We start from the raw sequence: 11,968 nt of genomic DNA, 5'->3' as shown, positions 1-11,968 counted from the left end.
AATTAGGGTTAGTGTGGATGCAATTCGACGGTATTGGCCTCCGGGAGCTATCCCACAGTGCACCATTGTGACTGCTCTGGACAGCACTCGGAACTCGGATCCACTGGCCAGGTGTACAGGAAAAGCTCCGGGAACTTTTGAATCTCATTTCCTGTTTTGCCAGGCAAGCTCATCAGCACAGGTGACCATACAGTCCCAGAATCGAAAAAGAGCTCCAGCATGGACCGAACGGGAGGTACTGAATCTGATCGCTGTATGGGGAAAGGAATCCATGCTATCAGAACTACGTTCCAAAAGACAAAATGCCAAAACATTTTAAAAAATCTCCGAGGCCATGAAGGACAGAGGCTACAGCAGGGACGCAACACAGTGCTGCGTGAAACTTAAGAAGCTCAGACAAGTGTACCAGAAAACCAAAGAATCAAACGGACACTCCGGGACAGAACCCCAGACATGCTGCCTCTACGCTGAGCTGCATCCAATTCTAGGGGGGGCCGCCACCACCACCCCACCCCTGTCCATGGACTCCGATGATGGGGTACTCTCCGCCATGGCTGAGGATTTTGCGGATGGGGAAGATGAGGAGGAGGAGGACGAGCTTGAGGAGAGCATACAGTACACCGTTTTCCCTGACAGCCAGGATCTTTTTATCACCCTGACTGAAATACCCTCCCAACCCAACCAAGCCGGAGAAGGGAACTCTGGTGAGTGTACCTTTTTAAATATAATACATGTTTTAAAAGCAAGTGTTTTTTAATGATTAATTTGCCCTAAGGACTTGGGATGCATTCATGGCCAGTACAGCTACTGGAAAAGTCTGTTAACATGTCTGGGGATGGAGCGGAAATCCTCCAAGGACATCTCCATGAAGGTCTCCTGGAGGTACTCTAAAAGCCTTTGCAGAAGGTTTCTAGGGAGAGCAGCCTTATTCCGTCCTCCATGGTAGGACACTTTACCATTCCATGCTAATAGCAAGTAATCTGGTATCATTGCATGACAAAGCCTGGCAGCGTATGGTCCTGGTGTTTGCTGGCATTCAAGCAACATCCGTTCTTTATCTCTCTGAGTTATCCTCAGGAGAGTGATATCATTCATGGTAACCTGGTTGAAATATGGGAATTTAATTAAGGGGACATTGGGAGGTGGTCGTTCCTACTGGGCTGTTTGTCTGTGGCTGAAAAGAAATCCTCCTCGCAGTTAGCTACGCGGTGGGGGGGCGGACATTGGCGCTGAGCTGTTCACGTTTGGCTAGCAGGGATCTTCCCTGATACCAGCCATGCGGTTGGGTGAGGGGTAAAGCGATCATCCCAGAGAAGTGGATGCGGGGGGTTAGTTTGGTTTCTGCTGCTGCACGTTAACACGAAAACCACAGCACTAAATGGCCAACTCAATGGTCTTTGCTTGGTATGGGAAAGAAGGGCACTTCTGTTATGAATGTTGCAGAAGCCGAAAGACTATGGCTTACCATGGCCGCCTGCAAGCCGAATTCTGTTGCCCGGCACTGCGTGTGTGATCTGTAACACCAAAGCTGCAGGCACTCAATATAAGATGCAAAATGTGACCTTGTACCAAAATCGCATGTGCTATGTAATGTGAATAGTGTTGTTCACCATGAAAGAGTATAGCCATTGTTCTGTAAAATGTATCTTCACTCCCTTTTTTTACCTCCTGCAGCTGAAAATATTTCAAACCTCCCTCCTCCGCCCCAAAGGCTATCTCAGATAAGGCGGCGAAAAAAACACATGCATGATGAAATGTTCTCTAAGCACATGCAGTCGTCCGGCACTGACAGAGCTCAGCAGAATGTGTGGAGGGACACAGTAGCACAGCACAGGAAAGTGGCCAATGAAAGTGAGGACAGGAGGGACGATCAAGATGAGAGGTGGCAGCAGGAAGATCAGAGGAGGCAGGATGCAACGCTGGGGCTACTGAGGGATCAAACAGACATGCTCCGGCGTCTGGTGGAGGTTCAGGAATGGCAGCAGGATCACAGACTGCCACTGTAGCCCCTGTTTAACTGCTCTCCCTCCTCCCCAAGTTCCATAGCCTCCTCACCCAGAGGCCCAAGAACGCGGGGTGGGAGGCTCCGGGCGCCCAACCACTCCACCCCAGTGGACAGCCCAAGCAACAGAAGGTTGTCATTCAACAAGTTTTGAAGTGGCCTTTTTCTACCCTCCTCCCACACCCCATCTGGGCTACCTTGTGAGTTATCTCCCTATTTTTGTAATCAATTAATAAAGAATACATGTTTTTTAAACGATAGTGACTTTATTTCCTTTGCAAGCAAGCTGCGATCGAAGGCGGGAGGGCAGGTGGCTTACAGGGAATTAAAGTCAACCAAGGGGGCAGGTTTTCATCAAGGAGAAACAAACAGAAGTGTCACATGGTACCCTGGCCAGTCATGAAACTGGTTTTCAAAGCTTCTCTGATGCGCAACACTTCCTGCTGTGCTCTTCTAATTGCTCTGGTGTCTGGCTGCATGTATTCGGCAGCCAGTCGATTTGCATCAACCTCCCACCCCACCATAAACGTCTCCCCCTTACTCTCACAGAGATTGTGGAGCACACAGCAAGCAGCAATAACAATGGGAATATTGCTTTCGCTGAAGTATGAACGAGTCAGTAAACTGCGCAAGCGACCCTCTAAACGTCCAAATGCACACTCTACCACCATTCTTCACTAGCTCAGCACATAGTTGAACAGCTCCTTACTACTGTTCAGAATGCCTGTGTATGGCTTCATGAGCCAGGGCATTAAGCGGTAGGCTGGGTCCCTGAGGATAACTATAGGCATTTCAACATCCCCAATAGTTATTTTCTGGTCTGGGAAGTAAATCCCTTCCTGCAGCCGTTTAAACAGACCAGAGTTCCTGAAGATGCAAGCATCATGAACCTTTTCCGGCCATCCCATGTTAATGTTGGTGAAACGTCCCTTGTGATCCACCAGTGCTTGCAGCACCATTGAAAAGTACCCCTTGCAGTTTATGTACTGGCTGCCCTGGTGGTCTGATCCCAAGATAGGGATATGCGTTCTGTTTATAGCCCTACCACAATTAGGGAATCCCATTGCAGCAAAGCCATCTACTATGACCTGCACATTTCCCAGAGTCACTACCCTTGATAGCAGCAGCTCAATGATTGTGCTGGCTACTTGCATCACAGGAACCCCCACAGTAGATTTGCCCTCTCCAAATTGATTACCAACTGACCGGTAGCTGTCTGGCGTTGCAAGCTTCCACAGGGCTATTGCCACTCGCTTCTCAACTGTGAGGGCTGCTCTCATCTTGGTATTCTTGCGCTTCAGGCCAAAGCAAGTCACAAAGTTCCATGAAAGTGTCCTTACGCGTACAAAAGTTTCAGAGCCACTGGGAATCATCCCAGACCTGCAACACTATGTGGTCCCACTAGTCTGTGCTTGTTTCCCGGGCCCAGAATCGGCGTTCCACGGCATGAGCCTGCCCCATTAACACCATGGTCTCCAAATTGCCGGGGACCGCAGTTTTAGAGAAATCTGTGTCCATGTCCTCATCACACTCGTCACCGCGCTGCCGTTGCCTCCTTGCCTGGTTTTTCAGGTTCTGGATCTGCATATACTGCATCATAATGTGCAAGGTGTTTACAAAGGTCATAACTGCTGCAGTGAGCTGAACGGGCTCCATGCTTGCCGTGCTGTGGCATCTGCTTGGGCAATCCAGGGAAAAGGGCATGAAATGATTGTCTGCCATTGCTTTCACAGAGGGAGGGTTGACTGATGACATTTACCCATAACCACCCACGACAAATTTTTGGCCCCATCAGGCATTGGGAGCTCAGCCCAGAATTCCAGTGAGCAGCGGGGACTGCGGGAACTGTGGGATAGCTACTCACAGTGCACCGCTTGGAATGTCGACGCTTGCTATGGTAATGTGGGCACACACTGCCAAATTAATGTACTTAGTGTGGACGCATGCACTCGACTTTATACAATCTGTTCCCAAAAATCAACTTCTGTAAAATCGGAGTAATTTCATAGTATAGACATACCCTTAACTAACATAAGTTCCCATTGAATGTGATGGGAGTTTTCAGTGGATATGGACTTGAAAATTATCCCCTAAGATTTCTACAAATAATTAAAAACATGTTTACTGTTTACTATCAGGAGCATTCATTCACATGAATTCCACATCTTCAGCTGGTGCAAATTGGCGTAATTCTATTGACGTTTTTTGTAATTATTCAAGGTTTTTTGGTTGTTTTTTTTTAACTTTGCCTACCTATAAATTTCAATTACTGTAGATGAAAATATTTTTCATCGATCTGTATGCGTACTGTGACATTGACATTTACCAACATAAACCAACATTTACATTTTCCGATAAAAATTTAATTATTCAAAGCTGACCTATATGTCATAGAGTTTGCAGAATTAGTAGAGCTGCTTGAAAAATGGAATTTGCATCCTGTAGGAAATTCGGATACTTTAACATTTGTTTTCATCCCAAATTGGGGCAAATTATTGAAATATTAAAAATTATTGTCAAACAAAAAATTTGTATTTTAAAATGAAAAAAAAAGATATTTTTGATCAAAATGAAATGTTTCTTCATCATTTAAAAATAATTTTTTTAAATGTGAAGTCAAAATGAAAAAAAATTAAAATGTCAAAATGAAATGAAAAGTGTATTTTGAAATTGACATTTTGACTTAAAATGACATTTTAAGTTGAAATGTCAATTTAAAGCTATGTTTTTCATGAAAATAAAAAAAAATATTGAAATTGTCATTTTCCTTTCAATTTCATTTAAACTACATTTTAAGATGGGAAAATTTTTGTTCATACAGTTTTGACCATGTCTAAGAATTACTCACTATTGTACACACTCATATACAGATATTAACAATGCTGGTTTACATTTATCATGTCTATCACCACCTTTTTCACTTAAAAAAGAAAAGAGTCAGTGTGGACCAGAGGATGTATGATATGAGATAAGAATTTTTATTAAGTATCAAGGAGTTCATTTAAAATAAAAATGTTTCTCAGGTTTGGTCAATATGAAACATAACCAGGTTTCCTTACTTTGTACACTTGACATCATGATGGGTGAAAAAAGGGAAAACATCAAATGTGTCTTTACAAATCAGTTTAACCTAATACGGGTCCGCAAAGCCTGAAATGCTTTAATCTTAATTATACATTTTTGGCATGGTGACACTAAAGGGCAAAGTTAAGTTTTCTACTGGAGGAAAACCTCTTATTTATGCAGAATAATGGGGGGAACACCAATAATTAGTACTGGTCAAAAATATTCCATCAAAACATTTTTTCTGCAGAAAACTGGGTTTTCAACAAAATGAAAATTATACAGGAAAGTGTCTGCTCCTCTAAACAAACAACCCCCCCCCCCCCAAAAAAAAATCCCCAGCCATTATTTTTCATTTGAAAAGCAAACACTATCAGTTTTTGGTCAAAATATTTCAATTTTTAGCAGCTTTCAGCAGAAAATATTCAGGTTTTGACTGAAAAAAATTGGGTTTCAGCTAAAAATCTTCAGTTTTTCAATGAGAGTTCAAAAATGTTGCAGAGAAAAAAAGATCTGACCAACTTTACTAAAAATTCATAAAAGTAAAACAGGCAACTTTATGCTTTCTCCAGTGCTGTCCCACAAAGTTACTTCAATATCCACCTTCAATTCCCTCTTCAAGGCACTGCTTCATAATGATAACTACAAAAAACGTGACAATGGTTAGGCTGTTGGTATGCAGAGACCAATGCCTATCAGCTGAACATGAGCTTCCAGTGTGACGCTCTGGCCAAAAGGGCTAACGCAATCCTGAGATGCATAAACAGGCGAATCTCCAGTAGGCCGAGAGAGGTTATTTTACCTCTGTATTTAGCACTGGTGTGACCACTGCTGGAATCCTGTGTCCAGTGCTGGTGTCCACAGTTCAAGAAGGATGTTGATAAATTGGAGAGGGTTCAGAGAAGAGCCACAAGAATGATTAAAGGATTAGAGAACATGTGTTATAGTGAAAGACTCAAGGCGTTCAACCTATTTCCCTAACAAAGAAAGGCAGAAGGGGTGACTTGATTACAGTCTATAAATACCTACACAGGGAACAAATATTTGATAATGGGCTCTTCAGTTTAGCAGAGAAAGGTCTAACATGGTCCAATGGCTGGAAGTTGAAGCTAGACAAATTCACACTGGAAATAAGGTGTGATTTTTTTACAATGAGAGTAATTAACCACTGGAACCATTTACCAAGGGTTGTGGTGGATTCTTTGTCACTGACCATTTTTAAATCAAGATTGGATGTTTTTCTAACAGATATGCTCTAGGAAATATTTAGAAGTTCTCTGGCCTGTGTTATACAGTAGGTCAGACTACATGACCACAATGGTCCTTTCTGGTCTTGGAATCCAAGAATAAAATCTCACTGTTTCCTTGTACTCCCCTGTTCGTCTGTCTCCATCTGTTGTCTCTAGTCTGATACTTAGGCCTGGTCTACAGTACGCAGTTATTTCGGAATTAGCTGAGTTACCTAGAAATAAAACTCATTCTGTCCACATGACCAAACCAGTTTTTTTGATTAAAGGGCTCTTTAATCTGATTCCTGTACTCCACCCTGCAAGTGGAGTAGCGCTAAAATCGAGATCGCAGTTCCGGGTTACAGGTACTGTGGATGCAATTTGACGATATTGGCCTCTGGGAGCTATCCCAGAATGCTCCCTTGTGACCACTCTGGACTACACTCTGAACTCTGATGCACTAGTCAGGTAGGCAGTAAAAGCCCCATGAACTTTTGAATTTCCTGTTTGGTCAGCATCAGCACAGGTGACCATCAGCACAATCCACCATCACAGGTGATCATGCAGAGTCCACCATCACAAGAGACCACGCAGTCCCGGATTCGCAGATGAGCTCCAGCATGGTCCGAACGGGAGGTCCTGGATCTCATTGCATGCTGGGGAGACAAATCTGTTATGACAGAACAATGTTCCAAAAAAAGAAACACAAATACGTATGCTGAAGTCTCCAGGGCCATGATGGAAAGAGGTTACTCCAGGGACACAGAGCAGTGTCGTACAAAAATCAAGGAGCTCAGGCAAGCATACCAAAAAGCCAGGGAGGCGAACAGGCACTCTGGGTCACAGCCCCATACATGCCGCTTCTACCGTGAGCTGCATGCAATTATGGGGGGTGATGCCACCACTATCCCACCACTGTCTGTGGACATCTGCAAGGGGGGAGTAGCAGGGAGCAAGGAGGATGAGTTTGTGGAGGACGAAGAGGAGGAGGAGGAGAAGGAGGACAGTGCGCAGGCGGCAATGGGGAATCTGTTTTCCCCACTAGCCAAGAACTATTCTTAATGCTGGAGCCAACAGCCTCTCCCCACTCCCAAGGCATGCTTCTGGACCCTGACCCTTGAGACGGCACTTCTGGTGAGTGAGAGCTTGATCGGAGCCACGCGGTGGGGGGTGGGGGGAAACCCAGCTGCCCTGGGTTGTTCGTGTTTAGTTTAAAGGGCATATCCCTGATCAAAGCCTCATCGGAGCCCCACAGTGTGTGGGTGTGTGAGGAGGGGGAGGGTGTTGTGTGAAGCCATCATCCCAGAGAGCCCACAGGCCCTCCTTTTATATGGCAAACCCACCAGGCATTGCTTACTAAGGGAAAGGGGGCCTGGCAGTTTGAAAGCATTGAAATGAATGTGGAAGAAGCAGAACCCCGCATGCCCCTAGGGCTTACCATGGCTGCCTGCAGCTGAATTCTGTTGCTTGGCCGCATGTGATGGCTTACTCACACCAAAGTGGCAGGCACTTCAGTATAAGAGGCAAAATGAGACCTTGTACAGAAAGAACATGTGCTGTGTACCATGAATTGCCTGTTTCATGGAGAAACAGTGTCCCCTTTGTTCTCTAAAATGTATCTTTTAAAATACTACCCTCCCTTTTTCTCCTCCCGCAGCAGGTGCAAATGTTTCAACACGGTCCCCATCTACTCTGTCCCAGAGGCTGGTCCAGATTAGAAGGCAGAAAAAACGAACTTGGGACGACATGTTTACCAAGCTCATGCAGTCCTCCAGCACTGATAGGGCCCAGTTGAATGCATGGAGGCAAACGATTGCGGAGTTTCTTAAAGCGCTACATGAATACGAAGAAAAGAGCAACATGCGCAGTGAGAGCAGGCAGGATGCTATTGTCAAGCTCATGGGAGCAAACTGACCTGCTCTGCTGTATGGTGGATCTAATCCGGGAAAGGCAGCAAGACCACAGACTGCTGTGGCAACCCCTGAATAACCGCCCTCACTCCTCCCCAAGTTCCATAGCCTCCTCACCCAGACGGCCAAGAACACGGGGAGGGGGAGGCTACAGGGACCCACACAGTCAACCCCAGAGGATTGCACAAGCAGCAGAAAGCTGGCATATCCTAAATTTTGATTTGGTTTCTGGACTTGTCCTTCCCTCCTCCTCCACCCCCCTAACCCAATACCCCTCCCATCTAGCTTCTGATTTCTCTCAATGTTTTGTTCAACAAATAATAAAGAACAGTTTTTAAACAATTGTGACTTTATTTCCTTTCATATACATAGAGGGCTGGTAACTTTAAGAGAAACAAACACAACTGTCACACCGTACCCTGGCCAGTCATGAAACTGGCTTTCAAAGCTTCTCTGATGTGCAGCACGCCCTGCTGTGCTCTTCTGATTGCCCTGTTGTCTGGCTGTGAGAAACTGGCTGCCAGGCGAGTTGCCTCAACCTCCCACCCCGCCATAAATGTCTCCCCCTTACTCTCACAGATATTGTGGAGCACACAACAAGCAGCAATTACAATTGGAACATTGGTTGTGCTGAAATCTAACTGAGCCAGTAAACTGCACCAGCGCACTTTCAAACGTCCAAACGCACATTCTACCACCATTCTGCACTTGCTCAGCCTATAGTTGAATGCTCCTTACTACTGTCCAGGGTGCCTGTGTACGGCTTCATGAGCCATGGCATTAAGGGGTAGGCTGGGTCCCCGAGGATAACTATAGGCATTTCAACATCCCCAACAGTAATTTTCTGGTCTGGGAAGTAAGTCCCTTCCTGCAGCTGTTCAAACTGACCAGAGTTCCTGAAGATGCGAGGGTCATGCACCTTTCCCAGCCATCCCACATTGATGTCGGTGAAATGTCCCTTGTGATCCACTAGTGCTTGCAGCACCATTGAAAAGTACCCCTTGCGGTTTATGTACTGGCCACCCAGGTGTTCTGGGGCCAAGATAGGGATATGTGTTCCGTCTATCGCCCCACCGCAGTTAGGGAACCCCAGCGCATTAAAGCCATCCACAATGGTCTGCACATTTCCCAAAGTCATTACCCTTGATAGCAGCTGGTCAATGATTGTGTTTGCTACTTGCAGCACAGCAGCCCCCACAGTAGATTTGCCCACTCCAAACTGATTCCCAACTGACCGGTAGCTGTCGGGCGTTGCAAGCTTCCACAGGGCTATTGCCACTCGCTTCTCAACTGTGAGGGCTGCTCTCATTTTGGTGTCTTTGCACTTCAGGGCCGGGGACAGCAAGTCACAATGTTCTATGGAAGTGGCCCTATGCATATGAAAGTTTCTCAGCCACTGGGAATCATCCCATACCTGCAACACTATGCGGTGCCACCAGTCTGTTCTTGTTTCCCGGGCCCAGAATCGGTGTTCCACAGCATGAACCTGGCCCAACACCACCATGATCTCCCAATCGCCACATGCCATGCTTCTAGAAACGTCTGTATCCATGTCCTCATCACTATAGTAATCACGCTGTTGTCGCTTCCTTGCCTGGTTTTGCAGGTACTGCGCATACTGCTGGATAATGTGTGAGGTATTTACAATGGTCAAAACTGCAGTGGAGATCTGATCGGGCTCCATGGCTATGGCGCCTGCACGGGTAATCCTGGAAAAAGGGTGCGAAACATAGGAGAGCAGAGTGGCAGCGGAATCTGTGGTGTTTGGTTCATGGTAGCTGAAAAAAGGTGGAAAATGGTTGTCTTCTGTAGCTTTCACAGAGGTAGGAGCCCAGGACAGACAACATGGAGAAGCTTGGAAGCCTGGCAATAGTGGGAGAGCAGAGTTGGCAGTGGAAGCTGTCCTGCTCAGTTCACGATGGCCGAGCAGAGTTGGCAGTGGAAGTGTTCGATGAGGAAGAGAAAGAGTAGATAGTAGAGATTACATAGGAAGATGAGAGGAAATGAGAGGTGGATTCATAGTAGCAGGAGAGCAGCGGTGCACCGTCTGCTGAAAGCAGTATGGCATCTGCATGCCAAAAAGACGCAAAATGATTTTCTGCTTTAGCTTTCACGAAGGGAGGAGCGACTGACAACACACACCCAGAAACACCCACGAGAATGTTTTTGCCCCATCATGCACTGGGAGCTTAACCCAGAATTCCAATGCACTGCAGAGACTGCGGGAACTGTGGGATAGCTACCCACAGTGCACCGTTCCGACATTCAATGCTAGCCTTGGTACTGTGGACACACTCTGCCGAATTCACACGCTTTAGTGGGGTCACAGAAGATCGAATGTATAAAATAGCTTCCGAAAATTCCAATAGAATAATTTTGAAATAATTTCGTACTGTAGACATACCCCTAGACTGTAAAATCCTTGGGGCAGAAACTGCCCTTTTCTTCTGTGTTTACACAGCACCTAGTACAATTGGGTCCTCGTCCAATACTGATGCTTTTATGTGTTATGGTAATACAAATAAATAATTATTATTATTAATAAAGCCCTGTTGTGAGAGCTAACAATGTTCTTCTAGGTTTCGTTTTCTCTCTTTGAAGACATGCCTGGCGTAGAGCGGGAAACTCAAATGACCATTACAGCGTTCATCCTCCTGGGATTCGGGGACCTTCCTGAGCTGAAGATCCCTGTATTCATGGTGTTCCTGGCTACCTACATAGTAACACTCACCAGGAATATCCTGATCATTGCGACGGTATCATATAACCACAACCTGCACAACCCCATGTACTTTTTCCTGGGCAACCTGTCTGTCCTGGAAGTCTGCTACACTACCAGTGTCACCCCCAAGATGCTGAAAACCCTTCTGGTTGTTCAAGAAGAGGTTTCCTTCTCTGCTTGCCTCCTGCAGTTCTACGTCTTCGGCTCTCTGGCGGTTGCCGAGTGCTTCCTGCTAGCTGCCATGTCCTACGACCGCTACTTGGCCATATGCAAACCACTGCATTACACCTCCACCATGAGTTTCCAGCTTTGCTTTCAGTTGGCAGTGGAGTCATGGGTCATCGGGTTCCTCTCACTGGTGGTCACCATGCTCATGGTTTCTATGCTTCCAATGAGATCGACCATTTCTTCTGTGACCTGACGCCCATCATTAAACTCTCCTGTGGGGACACCTACATGGTCAGGATACCGGCTTTCTTCATAGCCTCCCTTGTGTTCTTCTCTCCCTTCCTTCTAACCCTACTTTCTGACTACAAAATCATCTCCACCATCCTGAAGATTCCTTCCACCACAGGGAAGCAGAAAGCCTTCTCCACCTGCTCCTCCCACCTCATTGTGGTGTCTGTGTTCTATGGAACACTGATGGTGATCGATGTGGCTCCCACAGCCAACCAGTGGACAAACTTAAACAAGGCCTTCTCCGTGCTGTACACAGTGGTGACCACTCTGATCAACCCCATCATATACAGCCTGAGGAACATGGAGGTCAAAGAGGCATTGAGAAAGCTTTTCAGTAAAAATCTATGCTAAGTGCATGACTGGGGGCTCTGGCCTATCTTGATTGCTAAATCCTTTCTCACCTTATACATGCAAGTAGTCTCACTGAAGTCAATAGCCCAAAGTCCAAGCTTTGTCAAAGCTGCTAAAGGGATTTGGATGCCCTATGCATATACAACTTAATACCAAATGAAGGATGTGCCAGTAGCTAGGACACTAGCTTGGAACTTGGGGAAACTACTTTTAGTTCCCTCCTGTGGTAAAT

The 11,968-nt window shown here is 46.0% G+C and overlaps 1 pseudogene; it reads left to right on the top strand.

Moving 5' to 3' along the window:
• The first annotated feature begins 10,807 nt into the window (after nt 1-10,807).
• On the top strand, nt 10,808-11,736 carry LOC102948097 (annotated as a pseudogene).
• Nucleotides 11,737-11,968: the final 232 nt, after the last annotated feature.

Source organism: Chelonia mydas, chromosome 14, assembly GCF_015237465.2.
Source record: "Chelonia mydas isolate rCheMyd1 chromosome 14, rCheMyd1.pri.v2, whole genome shotgun sequence".
Lineage (NCBI taxonomy): Eukaryota > Metazoa > Chordata > Testudines > Cheloniidae > Chelonia > Chelonia mydas.
This window is presented reverse-complemented; position numbering and strand designations above follow the sequence as displayed.